General features: G+C 40.0%; 1 protein-coding gene across 1 annotated transcript in view; it reads right to left on the reverse strand.

Annotated features, from left to right (window-relative positions):
• Positions 1 to 22,355, reverse strand: part of GREB1L (GREB1 like retinoic acid receptor coactivator) — a 145,345-nt gene that overhangs the window by 111,026 nt on the left and 11,964 nt on the right. The window lies entirely within an intron of this gene.

Below are 22,355 nucleotides of genomic sequence, written 5' to 3' on the forward strand. Positions count from 1 at the left end.
TGACCGCAACCCCCATTGCCCGTCCCCCTGTGCTGCTGGGGTGAGGAGGTAGAGAATACAGGAGTAAAGTTAAGCCCGGGAAGAAGAGAGGGGTGGGGGGAAGGTGTTTTTAAGATTTGGTTTTATTTCTCATTACCCTAGTCTGATTTGTTTGGTAATAAATTAAATTAATTTCCCCAAGTTGAGTCTGTTTTGCCCGTGATGGTAATTGGTGAGTGATCTCCCTGTCCTTATCTCGACCCACAAGCCTTTCATTATCTTTTCTCTCCCCTGTCCAGCTGAGGAGGAGAGTGATAGAGCGGCTTTGGTGGGCACCTGGCATCCAGCCAGGGTCAACCCACCACACAGCAGAAGAGTGACAAGGTTAAAAAACCTTTTGATTCCGTTTTAGGCATTACAATGGATGAACCGCTGTGGAAACATACTATTCTGATCTAACCCTCCTGCCTCCTCCCCCAACTGGTTTGTCCAGCTCCAGTCCAGTCCTCTCCACTACCCAGTCCCAGGCATCCTATAGGATCCTCATCCCAGTCCTAAATTTTTTCCCAGCCCAGCAACACTCTCCCATCATCCAAAGGCTCCTCACAAACCAGATCCCATGTTTGTATCTGAATTTGTCAGAAGGACTTGGTTTCATCACATCTTTTTTCCCCTCACCTCAGCAGTTCTCAGGCTCCTTGACAACATATTCTCAGTGTCATTGCCCAGCTTTGCCTTCAACGGCCCCTTCGCTTCCGTTTCTTATTCTGATTCCCATACCCTTGCTCCTCATCAAGCCAATCTTGATTTCTTCTAGCATGTGCTTCCCCTTTAGTTTCCAAGCCCTCAGATTCTTGTATGGCCAGTCCAATCTCCTTCTCATTTTTTTTTTCCTACATCCTTCACTCCAAGCTCCCCTATCTTTCTCAGCCTTCTTGTTTACTCCCCCCATGATTATTTCCATTTCCTCACCATCTAAGCCAAGTAGCTTCCAGCTGCACATTGCCTAAATCCAACCAGTAAAGTTATAGTCACACACACACAAAACCAACCCTAAAAATCTCCTCAGTTTCAGTGTCTGACCTTCAGACAGGTTGTAAGGACCAGGGGTACAACTAAAGGTTGTACAGCTGCGGGCTATAACGGAGTCATAGGGGAGGCAGAATTTTAGCAGTGCAACACTAGCAAGTTTCTGAGCATGAATAAAGTAGAAGTTTTGGCTTTTAACTCGGATAGCTTTGGCTGACTTCTGAAGGGACAGCAAAGATGCAAACTCAAGATTAAATCTACTCCTGCCAAGCACAAAGTAATTAGAGCGCAAGGATGTTAAAAAAAAAAAAACCAAGCAAGAACAATGTTTTCCTAGTATTTTCCCTTCTGCAAACAAAGCAATTGCTCCATCTGTGCGCCTGATGCCAAAAACTGCCGACTACTTTGATTGAAATAAGGGGACAGAGTAGTCTGCAACAGCTGTTCAGCAAGCCCAAGTTTCACACAAATGTGTAACAGAAACTACCTGGAAATCTCAGCAGATTACATTACCAGTTTCATCTATAGTTACTTTAAAAAAAATAAATCTTTGTCCAAAAGTATTTGCTGTTTCCTCTCATTTGTTTCTAAAAGTCACTCTTCCTTCACTGCCAATTTTAACCTCGGTAAGACTTCTAACCTTCATCTTGCCACCACTCCCCCCAGCTCCAAAGAGGACTCAAACAACAACTTTTAAGCTTACACTCAACTATTGCATTGATACAACTGGCTTTAGACCAACTCCTTTAACTTAAGACAAAGTTCATATGAATTTGCTATTACCAAACACAAAGTCATTTACTGCATAATTGAGACAAAGATTCTCATCATAAAGCAAAGTTTCTCTTTTTAGTAATAAATCAACAGTTTTGTAAACTGATAAAATTAAGTTCTAGTATCACATCTACCATACACCTAACATACCTGCATCAGAAGGCCACCTGCCAGATTCAGGCAGGTTCAAACTAACCAGCTCTACACTGATGAAACTTTCAAGTGTAAAGGAAAAAAAAAGATGGTGGCCTCCACACTTAGTCTCGGCAACTAGGAAAATAAAGTCACAAGAGCAAAAATTTCAGATGAAAAAGATTAGGTCATCTAATGCCTCTTGTCTTCTCAGGCTATTAAGAAAGATATTTCCTAGTGCTGTGTCCACTCCAGCTGTGACTCAGCTTCCTGATGTGTGTGTGACCTGCACTCCCTCTCAAAATACTAGTCTAGTATTTTACTACTCCAGAAATCACCCAGTGCAGTAATTGGAAACTATGGTTTCCAAAGAGCCAAATAATGGCTTTCTCTTCCCCATTTCTAATTTTTCATCTTTGTAAGGGGTGGCTAAACACACTGCAGTGCAGACTTCCAACATCCCACCCTGTCCAGCACACACACTTATAAACAGATGTAAGATCACTGTACCATGGAGGAATTTGTTCAGAATCAATTCAAAGTTCATGGACATTCAATTTTGAACACCTAAGCTGGGAGAGAGAAGCTACAACCCATGGCCACACTTCCTACAGCTGCAATTCCCTCCAAACACATTATGCCTGATTAAAAAACAAAACATACATTCACGTATTGTCAGCCAAAGGTAAGTAAAGAGCTTTGTTTGAACAGCCTAGGCTTACCTCAAGAGGTCTTTATTCAAATTTCATAAAAAAGTTTATCTTTCAAAAATACACTACTGTTACCACTCACATGTATGGTCTGGAAGTACAAAACTATCAATTTTTTGCTCCACTAAAGTTTAAACTACAGGTTAGAAGGAAAAGAAAGTTATCCCAAAAGCACAAAATGTGTTTTAAGAAGTTGATTTTCTTTTCTCTTTTAAAGATGGTAATAATATTGCTAATTGAGTAGCACTTCACAGAAAAATAAAGCTAGTGAACCAGGTGCTCCTGTTTTTTCACAGAAATATGAAGGAAAACTATCCAAGGCCAAACTCACTTAAATTGGCACAGCACAGACGTCAGATGGTTGCATTGACTCCACCACCACTCACAAAGCAGGGAAGGTAAGTCAATAAACTGACCCTTTAAGATCTGCCTAGTTCAGTAATTGTCATCGGTATCCAGTTGGCATTAAAAAAAGTAGTCATGATCATGACCTTTGCATTTCTACAAACATTAGCCATTGTCACCAGGAAGACCTCTTTGGCCTCATAATTCACATGCTGTTAACAACCAGCAAGAACACAGCATGTGTGTCAGTTACTAAATAATGTAAGAAAAATTGGATGTCACACTCAAACCCCACTGTTCCTGTGCATAGCCGTGTGCATTGAAGCTAACCTGTATTACACTTAAAACGTTAGAAAGATTAAAATAAATCTGTTTTTAATATTCATGGGCCTTTTTTTGACTATATTATTACTACTTTGGGGCAAGATGAAGGATTATTTAGTTTATTTGTATTTATTTTGTACTATTTCTTTTTGCCTGGTTTCTGAGGGAAATGTGGCTCACGTTACCGTGTCTTCTGTCAAGCACCTCTTAAACCCACAATTCCATACAAGTGAGACAGAGGTACAGAGGTCTGAAAGATATTTCGTCCCCTCAGTATTCATGAGGAAACCTCGCCAGTTAGGCAAGACATTTGACTTTGTCTCAGCTACAGGTAAAGGCAGTACAAAAAGAAGCCATTGGAAGGGCTGATCCTAACCACATCCTAAATACAGAAAATATTTTAAATCAGAGTTTATCAACCAAGAAATCCAAATCTTTAGGAAACCAGGCTGCTTTAGTTCTGGCACTCGTGGAATTGATTGTAATACTTAGTTTTATTATCTATAAAATCAACATGGTGCAGAAAAGAAAACTGTACGCTGCTTTCATCTGGCTCACTGGCTGCAGAAAACGCACTGTGAGCAAAGAACAGACCTGCAACGCTTTCCGCAGCCCACCTCGCCCAACCCAGTGACCCACACAATCACAGAAGAACAATGGAGTGGTCAGAAAAACCTAAAACTAGACATGGCATGTCAGACCAGAAGCCTCCTTCCCCAAGTCACACAGTGGCCAACAGCAGATACTCAGAGAAGAATACAAATCCCATGACATTCCTGCAGTAGTAATTATCCAAAATAATTCTCCCAACCTCCACTGATCTGCAGCTCAAGGCTCATTTAACAGCAACCATAAATTTATCCAGCTGCTTTAGAAACCACCTAAGCTTTCAGCACGCCTGGATCCTGCGAAAGGAGTGCCACAACCCACCTCACACTTGCAGTTATCACCTTTTGTTTGCATTCAGCATGGTCCCTGCTAATTTCATTTGATGCTCCTCAGTTCTTTTTCCACAGAAGACATGAACAGCTATCACCTTCTGCCCCATAGTATTTTATGGACCTCAGCTGTCTTACTCCCAGGCTGAAGTCTAGTCAATGTAGTTGTTCCTTACATAGTAGTAGTTTTTGTACATCTTCGATCACCCTTATTGCTTTCTCTGTATTTTTCCAATTTTAATATCTGTTATTGCAGAAAACAGAGGAAGGAGACAAACTGCACATGACCTTCAAGATGCAGGTATACTAAAGATGCATGTGCATGGCAGAATCTTTTTTTTTTGCTTTGGTCTCTTGCCCCCCCAAATGACTCTTAACATTTGCTTTTCTTTGTCTTTTTTCCCCACCATTATGGACCATTAAGCTAGCATGTTAATAGCACTCCCCAGTACAACCTCAAGACATTGTTTCTGAGCAATAGCCCATTCAGAGCATCTATACAAAACTGACACACATGCATGCACTTTCTAAGATATATACTGAGGAATTTCCGAAATAAAACATTGTATATTCCCTGTACTACTATCCCAGTCCATCACCAGGAAGGAAAAGAAGTAGGACAATCAGAATTCAGCTCTATCCTTCCTTTTCTGTTATTATGGTACGTGATTGATTCTGTTACAGTGCTTCACAATGAGAAGATATTGCATGTGAAAGAGTGATAATAAATCATAGGTCAACTTAAGCGGACTAGAAATTCTGCATATGCTAGTTGAACAGCCCAAGAATGCTGACAAACCTTTTTGTCAACTCCTGAAATTTAATACAAACCAGTGTTGCACTTCACTATATATAGTCTTCATCCTATACTAGAAAACGTGTACTAGGTAATAGGTTTCATTAGAGAAATTTCAGTAAAAAAAGAGGATTAAATCATCAAAATATAAATACAGATTTATATAGGTATCTGTAAGTGAAGAATTAAGTAATTGAGCTCTTTTTCAGGAAGAACAAATTACAAGTAATTACAAAGATGATGTGAATATAATTTATCTGTCTGCTCAGTCCCTGAGATCTTCAGCAGCAAGAAACTGAGGTTAAAAAGACAAAACAAAACAAAAAAATCAACCTGGTCTGATGGGTTGTGAGCAATCTGGAAGTAAACGACACTTTTCGTATGTGGATAATCACATAGGCACATGTTGCTCTATACTGACCAGTCATAAAAGATCACAGAAGCAGCAGAGCACACACTGTGTGAAAACCAGAAGATAAGGTGGATTTTTCCTCTCTCTTCTCCTGAAGGCTGGCAAAGATCAGTGAAATTAAACACTGCCCTAGGCAATTGTTAAAAGCAGTTTGGCCATTAAAGTCATGTCATCTGGTGACCCAACTGACCTACATTAAACCCAGGCTAAAGGGCAATGTCATCTTTCTTTTCCTTTAGATAGCATGATTTTGCATCTTCAGCACAGATGGAAGACAACCCCTTTGGCCTTCTGGTTTCCACTGTATCCCTTGCTACAGACCGAAGTTAGCTGCAACCAGTCTTTTGTACTAGGACTGTAGTAGCGTGAACCAGAGCTGAAAAACAGCGAGTTTTCTCCCTCAAGGGTATTCAGCCAATATCTATCTAACCAGAGCCTGTAGCACTCCATATACTTAATGATGAGAAAGATTCACAGGCTAATGCAAATATTACAAAAATTGCCTATTTAATTATCATTAGATACATTCAGTTTGGATAATCTGAATAAATGAGACACGTTATAATCATTTTTCTATTAAAGCAGTAAATGTCAGAGAAGAGGTTACTCAACGAATAATTTACTTTAGATCTACTGCATGGCCTACAGTTTCTCCACCGAGATTTGAGAGCTGCCATGTCAATAATGTGACATTCTTTAAGAATTTTTCTAAAACTTTAATACTTTACAAAGATCATTCACAATCCACACAAATGCTGTTCCACAGATAACAGAGCAGGTCATTCCAACTTTCTAATCCACTTCAGCATTACTATGCTGAAGATCCAAGATGATTGCTTGCAGAACTGCAACAGAAGCAACACCTTCCAAGCATAATTTACTGTGCAGCTGTCTTTTATACATTTTATAGACAAATCAAGAGCACAAGTGGCTGAAGTAGGAGCACACACACTAATTGGTTCAGTGAAGACAAATATAACGGAACAGGTTTTTGCTCTTGTTGAACCCATATAGAAAACTACCTTTTATATTGGAAGATTTGCATTTAATTAGGTCAAAGAGATTTAACTGTTGCTGATTCTTAGAATCACAGAATAATTCAGGTAGGGATGGATGTTGGAAGGTCTCTATTCCAACCTCCTATTAACAGCAGGATCAGCCGTGAGAGCAGACCTGGCTGCTCAAGGCTTTTCCCAGTCAAGCCTTGAAAACCTCCAAGGAGGCAGACTGCACAGCCACCTTGGGCAACCCGTGCCTCTGCTTGATCATGTTCAGGGTGAAAAGGAAAGCTGCTCCCGAGCTTGTCATTCCCCAGACTGTCTCATTACAAGGGCTGTGTGTGGAAATTCCATGAAGTCAGTTTATAGAAAGGAAAGAGGATGAGAAACAAAAGAACAGGTCTGTATATTACCAATCCCTCTTTTATGCAGTTATTGAGGAGAAACCCCTGTCTTATTCAATCACTGTTTCTTATAGCAAGTGGTGTTCAGCACAGGCTGCTTTAAGAAGATATAAAGTGGATAAAATCTTGCAGCTTCAAAAGGGTTCTTGAATCATTTCTATGTTCCGCTTTACCATCAGAGAAAACCACTTCATCAAAAACAAAGAATATTCTTACACTTCATTCCATCTTTGTTCAATGTGGGCTGCAAGACACAACACTTATTTACATTGCAAGAGCTTTCTTGCTTGTCAACAAAAGACATTTTGAAGAGCTGCCAGTGTGCCAGGAATGAAGTTCATAGCTTGATCCTGCAGTGTCTGTGCCTCTTCATCAGCCATCTTTGTCGATGGGAATAAACTGCTAGGCTGCCTAATGGCTCAGGAGAACAGAATTTAGATCTTCTTCAGTTTCAGATTATGCAAATTTATAATCCATATATGTTTCATAGTATGCTATTTCTCTAGAAATTATACATCTACTAAAGCATTAAGTTGTTTTTACCCATAAAGAATAGAAGTTATTCCCTTGTTTGATCCAGGAGCATACTAAACATTCCAGCAATTAAATCATCTTGTTGGTTTTACCCATACTTTCAGTCTTCAAAATCTTCTAAGAGAACTGCAGAAATGTATGCAATGCGTAAGAATGCAAACAGCTAAGTCAACTCAAAGTTTAATTTGTTTTTAACAGCCAAACTATGTGAAAAAGTCAAAAACAATTCGAGAGCGTTCGCATTTGAACTACAACTGTTTCCTCTGGTGCTCAACCACACCTCAATCTGAAGTAAATAAGCTCTACCCCACTGTTGAAAGATCTAGAGAGCATGTAATAAATAAATCCTTCTGACTGCTATTTAAAAATAAGGACATTTAAACATCTTCCATTAAAAAAAAAAAACCACCAACATTTTTTAACCAAAAAAAAAAAAAAATCAATTTGCAAAATTCTGTTCTCCAATTCACTGTCAAGGTTGGCACCCTTACTTACGCAGCTCTAGATAGATATATACAGAAACATTACACATACATTTCTAAAAATACACACACGAAGTGCCTAGTAGAATCTCCTACAATCTAACCACTGATCAGCGTGTTGAAGGGAAGAACATGTACTTAATGCCTCGTGAAAGTTTAAGTTTCTTATGATTGCCTCAACATATTTCAGTTTGTCCAAAATATTCATTTTCAAGAGAAGGGTTTTCATTGGATAGACTCCTTTCTTAAGATTATCATGAAACAGAAGTTTTCAGAAGAAATTTAAAATGGAATCTAAAAAGTTGACAGAAAAGCAGTATTCCACATGGGCTGATCAAGTAATTCGTATATGGAAAGAAGGGCATAACAAGCTCTTTAGCTAGCACACTTAGACTCTGTATTAAATACGCCAGTATATGGTTTATTGCAACTTTCATAAATGGAAATTTTGTCTTTTAAGAGCCATGCCTGGAATACTTGCGGGCACTACCCAACCCATCAATCTAATATGGCATGAAATCAAAAGCTGAAGCTTAGCAAAGAAAAATCTCAAACAGAAATAAGTAGCTTTTTGTTTGTTATTTAAACACCCATTTTCAGCATAACTATCCTTTCTCATTCTTTTTCCAAAGGCAACTGGCTGAAGTGCCAGTTATTGTGTGTAATTGCTTAGAAACTAGGCAATGAGAACCTTAACAGAAGATACTGGCACCATTTTAAAATGCAAGAGAGATGTAGTCTGGGAGCAGAACAGGGCACCATGAGGAAGTGAAGAGTTCTGTCCTCAGGATTTCCCAGTCCAAAATACTTCATGTCAAATTCAGTGACATGCCCTAATGAAATATAAATTAGTGAAGCTTATCTGGTAGCTGCAATATATTACAAGATGCTTACCACATACGTAACATTTGCCTTTTGTAACATACCGATTCTCCTTGCCTCTTGTTGAGATTAAATACCGTATTTGTTAGGATGGCAAGGTCACACTTGCTTTAAACACAGGCCACAGATACCTAGATAAAGGAAAGCTCTTCCATTTAACTGCATATAACATTTGCTGTGAATTTATGCTAAGCCAAATAGGGTTTCTATTATTGTTTTTTTCATTCAGACTATAACTTCCACATAATAAATGGATGTTCTTTTAGGCTGTGTTTGAAAAGCGTTTGCATACAAGGCCCAAGGCAGCATTGCTCCATTCACAACTGGCCTAAGTAAACATGTAGGTTCTGGCTCTGGGCAACTATGTTTTTCTCCAAAAAACAAAGCCATGCACTTTTCATAAAAGCTAGTGAAATCTCCCCAGATAACTCTAATTTCTGTACATGGCAGAATCAAGCATAACAAGCAAAATCCTTAGTCTAAACCTAGCTCCCTATCCCAAACAAAAGAGCAGGGACAGCAAGAGAAGACCCTACCTGCCCCAGCGGCTCCCCTGCTGCCGGCACGGTAAGACAGCAGTAAAAGTGTGCTGGGCACCCTCAAACAGGGGCCAGCAGCAGGGCATCCATGTGCTGTCGGGAGGCCTGGTTAAACTCACAGTTCAGCCTCAGCCATGGGATCCCCTCTACCTTTAACCTACCAACTTTCTTCCTAGAACAGCTCAAAACAGGGTAACACATACAAAAATAAAAATTCAGGATGTGGAGTAAGGAGTAAGCGGTTTTAACTGCTCAGATTCTATCTACGTATTTTCAAGAAACATTTTATTCATAAATTCACTTCTTTTTCCCTACTCCCTGTTTTTTCCCCAGAAATTAAACCAGTACTTTTGTCAGCCTAATTTAAATTGCACACAGTCACTGTTTACCTACTATTACTTGCTTAAACACAGATTCTCTATACTCACTAATTTTATGAAGATCAGTTCCTCTCTGTTGCTAAACATTTTCTTTTTTTGATAGCTATTACAAACCATCAGTAAACTTGTATTTCCCAAATGTGAAACAAATAATATCTGCCTCCACTGGACATGTTGATCTAAGCCTATGAGCCTGAAGTACCCGCTGAGGTACAGTAAGAAACAGCTGCTAATTCTGGTTCTATTACAGTTTTGTGCTTCCAGTTCTGCAGTTCTGCATTTATTTCCTCTGCCTGATCAGTGATTACAATGCAGTTTGATTAGAACATAAAGCTAACTAAATTAAGTCTACTGTTAAAAACAAAAATCTTGCTTAAAAAACCCAGAAGAGGTAGAACTGAAGAAAAAATGGGTTGAAAAAAATCCATTTTTGTGCAAGACTTGCTCCTGCCTTTTGGATGGGGGAGCAGAAGAGGGAAGGAGGAAGGTTGGTTTCCATTCGCAAAGTGCAAGGATCTCTTGAGGTCCACACAAATGCTTTTATATTATATTTGGTTATATTTGGAATGCTAGAGCATACACAAAGCACCCAGACATCCTCCCCGCTCCCTACAGTGGAGGCCCCCTCCAGTCTCCTCTGAGGGGCTCTCTACACCAGAGATGGGTGAACGTTCATCCCTTCTCCAGCAGGGAAGGAAGGTACTTGTTACAGAACGGAAAAATTCTGCCGGGGGGTTACTATAGTCCCCTGCCACATTAACTTTCAATGATTATTCCAAGTTTGTAAAACAGCAGTATGAATTTTCTATTTTTTAAAAAAGCAAGTTCTTGTGGACCCTTCTGCATTAAGTCTGTCCTTAAACACTTTGGTGACTTTTTTTATTTCAACTAAGGAATTTACAAGCGCTCCTAGTAAGCTTACAACTGTCACATGTTGAATACTAGTAGCTTTGGATCTCAAAAGCTTCACAAGGTATAAAGAATTTGTTTTCCCCTCTTGTTATAAAACTTCCAGGAAATTTAAATAAAAGAAGCCCTGCAAGTGTGACAACAAGTTTAAACAAGTTTAAAAAAATAATGAAAACAAAAATTAATATTTTAATAAACAATTCTAATTCTGTGGTGCACAGCATAAATTTTTTTTGAGTTGCATACCTTATTTTCTCTTATGCACTGTACATACCTTAAAGTGAGATGGAATAAAGATGACCATTCCTTCTGGAATCTCACAGAAGTATACATATTTCCATATGCATTCCTTCATTCAGCTTTTTGTATTTACCAGAAAGATTTAATTCTTGTTATAAATACCTTATTATAAAGCTAAATGTTCACAGACATTTTGATGTCAAATCACACCTTTATCCAGGGCAATGTAACAACCAGAAGTGTAGAACTATTAAGGAAATGACATAATCAAATTAAAAGCTTCCCTACAAACACTTTAAAATGATAATTTGTGAGAGATGCATGCCAAGCACCTTCTGTCCTTCTTTGCAGGGAATAATTCAGTCTGCATTCGGCTTCACCCCTCTGGTGTCAGCCACCCATCTGTCACCTCCCTTTTTCTGGGGTAATCTGCTCTGTACTTAAGAGTATCTGGACACTAGCCTCCTAAGTCTCGTCTACCTCAAGAAAGTCACCTCTTGCTGATACTGGGGGTAGCAACAGTTGTAACCAAACATGGGTAACTACTTGCCTAGCTAAGCACAAACCACCATCAGCAGCATCTGCAAAATTGTAATAAAATGGCGCTCAACAGGGCCTCTCTAGCTTATGCTTCCAAAGAAACTATGTTTAGCCGCAAATAAGCGGCAAGAATGTTGCTCTGTATAACCTACCTTTATAAAAAATGTAATCTAAGGGCATAGTCTCAGTCTTGCCTAGATGAAGACAGCATGGACAGTGGTAGTGATTTATTTCAGCAGCATGGGAATCTCACCCACAGTTAGTGCCACTGCATGGGTTCGTCCAATAAAGGGCTCCAGAGTATACGGCAATGGACTCATTTCAAGGACACACAGAGAGAATACCTGTATCTTCCCCACTCTGGTAGGATTTTTCTCAACTAGAAACATTTCATTTCTGCCAGGCAAAAAGGACTTCTTATATACCATACCTCAGCTGCATATGTTCTGCTTCAGATCGTGCACAACAGCGAGCATTAAAACAGCTGCAATGTCCGAGATGGCAGCATGGAAAGCTACAAAACAAACTGCATCCCGAACTTGATCCCAAGCCCACTTCACACATTCAGTCTCACAGAAACTCTAATCTTTAAGGTGATTACTCTGACACAGCTTTATTATAAAGGGAGAAGAGACGGCAAATTAAAAATACTGATTCAGTCACGGGAAAAATGTTGCCCATTCCTAGAAAATTACTTTATAGGATTACTTATGAAATTCTGGCATGTAGATAATACAGTTTGAAAAGAGATTTTGTTTTAACAAAACTTAGTTTAAACAAGGACTTTTATGCAGGGTCAGAAATGCTACTGCTAGCTGCAGAATTACAGATGAGCACAGGTTGCATACATGGATATATAAGAAGCAGCTCAGTTTGTTAAATGAAAAGATGCAACAAACTCAGTTACTAGCAATGAGAAAGATCAGAAATGTGAATGATTTAATATGTATGAAGTCATATTGTTTAACCTAAAGGAGCTTTAACAACAGTTTTAGAGTTTCCCCTGCCTCTTCCAACTCTGTTCACACTATCTTTCCAGCAACATCAGCCATAAGCAGCTCTACAGCAAGGTGCTAAAAAACTCTGATGCTTTCAAAGCTTTTAAACTGCAGCAGGCAAAGAGCAAAAAACCTTTAGGAGGCAAGGGGAGTGGAGGGGGTAAAAAAAGAACCCATACTGAAAAACATCACTGAAACAATAAAGATTTAAACGTCATCCTTTTTACAAAAATAGCAATTATTTAAACTATGTTATAAATATACAATCATAGCACTAATTGGCTGCGTATGACTGCAATGAATTCTATGGTTTTTTAATTAAAGCACATATATAATTAAAACTATTAAATTATTTTTATTATTATTAAACTACTAAAACTATTTAATTATATAATTAAAACTGTACCTTAACTGAAACATTGGGAAATCACTAATAGGAAGAGTTCCAACCTTATCTTTTGCATGTCATGATCTGAGCATGTAATCTTACATATACAGCATCAAAACCTCCCGTAGCACTTTATACACACAGATTAAGATCTACAGTTTTCCTTCCAAACGCGTATCTGGGCATTATCCATATTTTACAGAAAGAAAACTATGACCCAAGAAGTTTAAAATTACTCACCTAACAATCAACCCACAAATCAGTGTGATGTAAAGTCCTCACTAGTTTCAAGTGTTAACATTTGTACCAATTTTTTAAAAAACAGCTCCCTAGCACAGATGCAGAAGATGCTTGCTGCAGCAATGCACAAACCTTCAAGAAGCCAGCAGCAACTAAATCAATATAAGAAGTCATCTTCTTGGAGATACATTTACAAGCCTGACCATCTCCTCCACAATCCAGGGAAGATGTGAAGAAACATATTTCTGCTTGAGCTAAATAGACACTGAGGAGCATCAATAAAGCATGTTTGGCTACAGAGCTCTGCATGTAGTTAAACATTTTTAGGAAAAGTATTTTCCTATTTTTCTCCAGCTGCTTAATTTTTAAAGTATGATTTCACAGACGCAGTAATGCAAAAGTAACACAGCTTACAAGATTCAGGCAACTGTCTCAGATGTATTATAAGGGGAGAAACAACACCCTGATGCAAATAAGAACTTAACTTTCTTCATGACAATTCTGTTGGTTGGAAAAGGCACATGTGGTACTCTTCACATCTGTATTCAAAGAGTCTTGTAATGAACACGCCTTAAAAAAAGCATTTCTCCATGCCTAAAATCCCTACACTAAACCAGTGTGACATTTTGTATGTAGCTTCTGGGAAGTAGCACTGAAAATTTAAACAAGAGAGGGCAATTGATTCATTACATCTATTTCTACTATATTTCTTTTTGTATTTTTTGGTCCCCATTTCAAAAGGCATTGTTTAAATTGCCCTAATCTGCAAACAGCAACAATAAGTGTAGCAAATACTTGACAATGAAGATGTAAAGCCTCTAAAAACCTGTTACCTTAGTAACCATGGGAATGCAGGAGAATAAGAATACATGGAGTGTCAGGACATCATTTTGGATTCCACAGGGTTTGGGTTGAAATACAGTCAGCTTTCATTAGCTTTTTGTTTTTCCCAGTAGGTCCTTGGACTTTGAAACAAAACCTGAATGACAGCTATGAGCAATTCCAGCCTCACTCCTGATTAGCCACACCAAACAAAACAGCTCTCTTCACTGTGAACCCCCCCACCCTTTGCACCCAACAAGCCTCGAAACAAACATTATTTATGCTGCTGACCCCTCTGGATATCACTAATAAATTGCATTCCAAAAAGAAGAGTAAAACAAAGAGCCACTTTCCTGGAACTTAACAGATAATTCCTTTAAACAAACGTACTGCAAGAAAAATAAAAAGCCAACATATCCACCCAGGACATTTCTGTAACCCCACAGTTTATTTGCGGGCTTTACGGGGTGTGTTAATTCAACACCAACACTAAGAAGAATTTAGCTGCTCATTTAAGTAACACTATATTTCCATTTTACTCATGGAGGGGGAAAAGAAAATAAATTAGATAAAGAATTGAGATCCATGCCCCCACCCCCACCGAGGTCTGTTGGGAAGCTTGTGGTCGAGACAGAACAGAACAAAGATCTCCCAACCGCTGGCTTTAGCCGGCTTAATTCCAGGTCCATCCCCTTGTTCTTTGCTGCTATCTACTCACTCGGGAAAACAGTCTGAAAAAAAAGGCAGGCAAAACCATTGGAAAAATGAGCAAGAAACTCAACCATGTGGATTGTGTTAGACCCAGCCCCTAGAACACCTAAACGCTCCTTGAACTTTACACATACAGCTTTATGCCCACAGTTTCCTCCCCCAAGTACAAACCAGGCCTGTTCAGAAAGCTAGAGAGAGTCAGCTACTCCCCTCACCCACGAATTCTGCAGTCAACTACAAATTATAAATACACAGCAATATAGCCAACCAAAACATCTGCCTATTAGTCAAAACCAAGTTTTCTCTAAAAGCCTGATCAACTTTCTAGATACAACGATAAAGCATAGTAGTGTTGGAGAGCGAGAAAAAGAGAGGGGAAGGAAAGGAACATATTTTGGCTCAGCAAGAGAAAAAAAAGTAGAAATAATGGCCTGCTTGGTCATCATGTGATGACAAAAATCTTTGCATCAAAAAGTCTGGAAGATAACAGCAGTTCAGAAACACTGGTCTTACCTTGCCTTACATCCACTCACTTCTCTTCCAACTGATAAGGTATTTCTTTTCCATTCACAGAAACCGCCATTCCAGGACACCATTGATACAGGTAAGAGCTACTGCCTACATTTATCTGCAGTCTTCTGCAGTCATTTACACACATATATGAAGCAGTACCACACAGTGGCAACACCCATTTTACATGCAATAGTCCAGATTCTCTTTTTTTACACTACGCCATATGAACGTCTGGATCACGTTAAACATCATTAATAAACACCAAAGTTACACCCTCAAAGCACTGCTCATAGGGCAAAACAGCAGTATATCTCCAGGCAACTGCAACTTCCAAGTTAAATCAAAAAGAATATCTAGATTAAATCCAGTGAGTCATTACGTATGGAAGAATACTTCTTGCATGATCCATTCACACATTTTGTAGATATATATAGAAAGGAGTTGCTATTCCCTACTCCTGAGTGTAACCAGGTGTCCAGAAACAGGCTCATCTCTACAATGGTAAGCACATTCGCAACAGCAATGAGCCAGCAGGTTATAAAAGAGCACATTTTATCCAGCCACATGCAGAAGGAAGGCCATCTCAGGTTTTGAGACATTAGCTTAGGCCTCAGAAGTCCAATTTTCAGGTCAATCAGTCCCTCCTTTTTTTGGTCACTCAGTTCTCTGAGGCAACGAGTTAAAATAAGCACAATCGCAAAATATTTTTTAGGAGAAAAGGATGTCAGAGGAAACCACAAGTTTTGAGAAATAAAAAAAAAAGCTTCCTAAAATATTTATTTAAATGATTTTTTTTTAGCATACAAACCATTTTCAGAATCATGTTATTAAAACTAGGTATAAGTTTGCATAAATCACCAGAAATGCTGTTTCTTTCCAAGCTTGCCTCTGATCTATCACATCTTGCTTCATACCTTTAGACTGGTTTTGCACACAGTTTCTGCCTGGCCTGGCGTACCCTTGATTGCCACCCTGAGCAGAGTCAGCTTGCTTGCCACTGCTTGGCCAGCCCTCGAAAAGGTTCCTCCAGCAAGGAAGATGGCAGGTTATCTCCCAGCAGTACCTACACCCAGAATGACTCTACTGTGAAGAAGCAGAAATGCAACTGAAGTTAACTTAAATCAGTCGATTTCATCTAATCCCCATGAAGTTTCTCCATGGATCTCATTCCCTCACTGTAAAAGATGAAAAAACGGCTAAAGCAGAAGTTACAAGCAGTCCCAGAAATATCAATCTCTTACGGAGACTGCTGCCAACTACTAAGCAGTCCCACCACCCACAGCTGTCACCCAAGAGGCATGTTAGATCACCAGAAGACTACAGGGCAGAACTGATCATTAACGACTGTTCTCCTGCAACACACTTCCAGAGAGTTAAAAATAAATAAAGCTGCCAGAAGTGGTCTAAGTGGAGCAGCTCAGTCATTAGCCAAGCCAACGCAAAGCAAAGATTAGAGGATAAGCACAGTCCAGTATGCCCAAGGCCTGGAGCTCTTCTAAAGGCGAGCGTTTACCTGGGGAATAGCTTCTAACACAGAAAAGGGCTGTGATGGACTATGAAGTAGTTGGCCCTGTGTCTCCATTGAGGACATGGTTTTTTTTCTTTCCAAAGTTAAGCTTCAACTTAGTGGCTTCAGACAGCCATTTGTTGGAAACAAAAGGCTCCCTAAAAACCTTTGTTTTGTTGCTTCCTCTCTGGAAAGCCTGTCAGTGGTACTGACGGGCCATACCTTCCTAGGAGAAGGGAAGCTTGGCACTTCACCTTTGATGCATGTGGTTTTGGAGTTGGGGGTGTGGACTGGGGAGGAAAGGATAGCATCATTCTTCTCCTTATAGCAGGAAGTCATTGCTACAGTGTCCAAACTCTCTCCTGCAAACTACAAACAGGCCTTTATCTCAGGAGAGGAAGATTTCTCAAACTCATATTAAGGACGGCACCGCTATCAGCTCTGTACATGGAGGCTGAGTCAGAGCTGCAATAGGAGCATTGTAACAATGACATACGTGAGGAGCATACGTGAACTCACCCAGTATGGAAAAGCAGCTGATCATGACCCTAGCTCTGTGCTCCCCCTCCCAAAAGAAAACCCCTGCAGAACACCCTGACATTGAATAGCGTTGCTCAGACTCTGGTTGACTGCGTTCAGGAGAAGGCAAAAAACTATACATAAATAATTCCATCCTTGCAACAGCAACACGAGAAGGTAAATGCAAGCAGATGCCATTCTTCTACCTACTTCCATTTCTAGAATTACTGCCCTCCCATATGTAAGGTAAGCCACAGGCACTGTGCCTTCTGACTGGCAGATCTGTAGCTGCTTTTATCTGGGAACAAAGGACACACCAGATCTGTTTTAATGGGAGAAGTGCAGTACGACCAGACCCGAGAAAGCCCGAAGGTAAGTGCAGGCCTGTATTCTAACTGCTCTGTCATCTGCACAGGCCATGGACTCAACTGCTCACCCCAGATGCTGGGAGAACTGGACTTCTTATCAGTTCCCTACAATTTGAGCTATACAGCTTAGTAACACTCTTTTAAGGGAACAGCGAAAATCTCGATCAGAAGAACCACTGATCAATTTTCTCTATGCCAGACACAAAACTGTGTTCCAAATATCTAGAACAGGGTTTTCAATCCTGAAATAGAATTCCCAAGTTCTTAATTTTTTTTTTCCTCAGAGAAACTCAGTTCTGCAGAAAGAAGAAAACTGAATCAGTTCTCAAACCAGTTCAGAACAGTTCCTTCACTGCCAAGTTTAAACTCCCTGGCCCCTAAACATCAACCTAGTTGGCACTAGTTCTACAAATGTTTTTTTGATCTCAGCGTAATTTCAAGACAGACTGAAAATACCTGAAAGGCATGTTGGCAATACCTATTGCTTTCTACCAAAAGGGCAAAAAGCAGCACAGATGCATGTTCAATTAATTTTACAGAAGTGATATCTGTATACCCATCCAGTTTACAAAAGTTCCAAACTAATCCCAACGTAGGACTTCTCTACCTAACAGAGGATGCATGTTTAAAAACACCTCACAGTATATCTGGCACTAATGGGGTGTGTGTGGGGGGGGGGGGGTGTGTGGAATCTACTTGGTACTGATCATTTGCAAAACTGATCACTGCACCGGCCAAGCTCGGTGTGTCACTCAGTGGTAAAATGGATCAAGGAATTGATCCACCTAAAAAGTAACCTGGAAAAAGAAGTTTTTCAGGTGGATCAGTTCCTCTGCCAGATCCCAGCACTCGCCAAACGAACAGCAGCAAAATAGGGGGAAAGGCTGAGGGTGGGGTGAGGACATGGGCAACCAACAAGGAAGCAAGGGCTAATTGACCAGCAAGCCACAGTGCTGTCACACAGGCTCATTCACATGGTTTGATATGAACCTTCCTTATTAAGCCAAATCACAGATTTTTAATTACCACATGCAACTTTAAAAAGAAAGAAAGTAAGGAAATCTCACAAGTACGCCTGACCCAACTTCCACTATATCGATGTTCAGTAGGCACCTTGCCACCAGCTTCAAGAAGAGCTGAATCCGACATACATCCAGGACCATGTTGAAAAGCTGCAGATGACAGCTCTTCTACCTGTGGAAAGCAACCTGGAGAGCATGTGGGAAAAATAGAAGAGAAAGGGAAATTAACTTTTCTAACACCTTCCACTCTGTGAAGTGCCTTTTGGGAATTACCTCCAAATTTCATCTACTGAGTGATAAGTAGGCTAAACTCAAATAAACAAAGACCTGTAAGATGCCAAGACATTTGTATTGAAGCTCTTTCCTTCTCGCCCTCCTCTGTAACGCAGCATCATGGAAATACTCCAGGGAAGAGTTTCACTGACTGAAGGAAATATCATTGTCCTATTGCATTGAGGGACTTCACTCTCTTTTTGCAGATATTACCTGTCTCCTCTAGACACACATGCCTTACTTTTTCTTCAGCAGATACCTGGAACTGTGAACCTCTTCTCCGAATGCTGAAATGCAGGGCAGGGAAGGAAATAGTATTGGAATGCTTAACAAATAATGGCAGCTACAGAGGACACGCACATATTTGCACATGCATGCACCTTGTACCCTGCATGCATAAAACTAATGGAAAAATATAGGCTTCTGCAATATAAATAAAGCAGATGACTTAAAAATAATCTAATCAGAGTTCAAATCTATCCAGCACTCTACTACTGAGCAAACATCGGGAGGTACTCAAACAGAGAATGATTTTCTGACAATTAAGCAAGAACAATAGCAAATATTCCATTTGCAATTAAGAATCTGGGTTTTGTTTTCACAGAAACAGTGGGGATTTCTTCAATAGTGACTTCAATTAACTTCTGCTCCCCCCCCACTGCTAAAAGGCTTAATGGGCCCAAAACCATGGCTGCTTTTTCCCAATGATTTCAGACTAAAAAGGGCATTATTACATCCTCTTTAAAAAATGTTTCAATTACATTTATTACACTTGCCTACTGTACTGATGGGCATTCCCCAAGAGGAAAAAAAACAAAAGAAAACCACAACACAGACAAATAAACCCCAGCAAAACCACAGTTAGTGGCCTTAGAAGAACCAAGCCCCCTTAAACATTTTAAAAAAATATATATTAAAATTAATAGATCTGTTTTGTGGTTGCCACAAGCCAACCTGCTGATTCAGAGCAATGTCACCAACAGTATTCTTATCTGTAAAGGGTAACAATCAATTGTTTGACAGAAACAAAGGAGAGCTCAACAGGAAATCAACCAGCTCGGGACAGATGGTCACTGAATCAAGTTTCACCCCTCCCCTCTCCAAAAATAGGCTTAAGAGGCATTTTCTGTTACTAAGCAACAGCCCAAAGGAAGGCATAAATCTTTTCCTACGTGTTATTCCCCCTCCTCCCCGACACACATACATTTCAATCTACTAGGGTGGTATGTTCATGGGTTTATTTTCTAAATAACAGGTACGAGGGTTTATTCCGTGCAATGACAATGCCTTTCTGCATGCCCACTAGCCACTTTTCCTTTTTTTAGGCAAGAAAGTGGCTAACTGTAACCGTGCTAACAGAGCTCCCATGAAGGTGGGTTACAAGCAGGGGTCCAATGCTAGTTAGTAACCCTTCCGTGTTTGCCCAAGGTTCACTGGAGACCTGAGAAATGACTCCCCAGAGGAGGAGAATTCCTGATGACTGTTTTATATAAAACCGACATGACCCTGATCACAGCCTGACGAAAGAGGGAACCTTTTTTTAAAAGTCATCATAAAACCCTGTACCTCCTTTAACCCATAAAAATCCATAAAATTTAATCCCAAAAAAGCACCACGGTATCTTTAATGTAACATACAGACCAGCGGACTTTCAAATCATTTGAATTTTCAGAGCATTAATTCTCTAGTACATCAACCACCCTAAGTGAAAATCAGCTATTCGGGGTATGGGATGAGTAGGAAAAAAATAACCAACATTTACTTTTCTGCTGGGCCAGGGGAGAAGAGAAGGGGAGAGGGGGTGGAGGGGAGAAAGAGACCCGATGTGGCTGTTTGTGGAGAGGAGCGAGGAGGGGGAGGGGAGCAGAGAGCCAGGGGGTAAAGGACAGCGGCTCTGAAATTCAGATTAGCATCCAGAGAGCACACCGGTTTGTTTGACCCCCTATCATACAAACTGGTAACAGGCCTTGCAGGCCGCAAAGAGAGAGGTAGTTAAATTTAACCATACGAAGAGTAATCTGTAATAAAATAAAATAAAAAATTAAAAAAAAAAAAGGTTTACAATTATGACCCTCACAAAAATTAAATGGGGAAGAAAAAGTCTCACTGCGGCAACAAACTGGGTAATCATCCTTTAAAAGCGCAGAGCCTGGATTACCACTGACACATACTTAGACTACTAAAACATATGGCCAAAAAAAAAAAAAAAAAAAAAAAAAGAGGGGGTATGGGGGGGAGGGGAAAGGTTGTGACAGCATGTGGCCTGCAAAGGCTTTATTTACTCCCTCCTCAACTACTGCTTGCTTTAGCCAGCTGAAGACCTTCTGCAAGACGCAGCCTAGCCTATTTTCACTGGGTATTTCATATACTCCTTTAATACCAACGCAGACACTGGTTAGCCCCACTACAGTGGGTAAACAGAGCCCCAGCCACGGGCTGCTTTGCAGATCAAGGGCCTTAGACTTTCAAATCCATTTCGGCACAAAGCCATCTTTGGCAGAGACGCTGCCCTGGCTCTCCACACACGGCAACCAGATCTCGCAGGGAAACCAGAGACTGAGACATTTAAATTCAATTAATTAAAATTAAGTTAATTGAAATTAAACAGAAGCTTTAAACACAAAAGCCAAATTAATAACTGTTTGTATGCATGCCAAGAACACAATTTGGTTTACTATGTCTAAAGCTTACTGACAGAAGCATGAAGCTCAGCAGCCCAAGGTCCTGACAGGAGGCTTGAACTACGGACCTTCTAGGCTCAGCCATAGAACACCGTAACGGCTAATCATTACTGTAACATAGTGCTTAAACTCCCAGGACACCACCATGCTTGTTTTAGAGACAGGGAAACTGAGGTGCGGAGAAGCCCTGTGTCTTCTCTCAGTGGCAGAATTCGGAAGTAAAACCAGATCTTCTGCAGACCCAAGTCCACACTGTAATAGCACCCTGAGCATTCAAATGAAAGCAAGTTGTTATTTATGTAAATTCATGGCCAACATCAACATTTTTACAGCTGTTTTTCCTTGCCTCTTCACAGCTTAGTGAGAGCCCTGTAGCTGAAATCCAATTCTTTACTGAAACTAGTCTCTCTGATCAGGCAGGCAATGATAGTTATCCCAGAGTTATGCAGGAACGGATATACCTGTTTTTCTAACACATTCAGAATTTGGCTAAATAAGACAGAAAAACCCTACAATTTTTCTCTAATGCATGTTAGTAATTTGGCTATAGCATATTAAATGAATTATGGACCGCGATGGTTTCGTTTCTTTTGAACATCAGTGTAAATGGTGTGAAATATACCATGGCAACAGAAGCCCCGTACCCTTTATGTGCTAGTACATAATCCATCATATGGGGGAAAAAAACAGACATTGTAGTTTTGTATAAGCATTTGTCATAGTTTTAGAAGAGGCTTTTTCTCGTATGTTCACAAATATATGTCCTTTACACCACCCTGCCATGATAAGAGAGAGATAACCACATAACAGGGGAAGGAAAGCTTGTTTCCTTTCCCCCTCTTAAGTATGCCATCGTGCTTTTCTTCAGTGACCAAAGAAACTTCTGTATACCTTGGCCAAGGTGGAATCCCCAGACACATTGCAAGTTTTTTGGTTGAAATTTAAAAGGACACAAGTTTACCTCAA

Source organism: Gymnogyps californianus, chromosome 2 (assembly GCF_018139145.2).
Source record: "Gymnogyps californianus isolate 813 chromosome 2, ASM1813914v2, whole genome shotgun sequence".
Taxonomy (NCBI): Eukaryota; Metazoa; Chordata; class Aves; order Accipitriformes; family Cathartidae; genus Gymnogyps; species Gymnogyps californianus.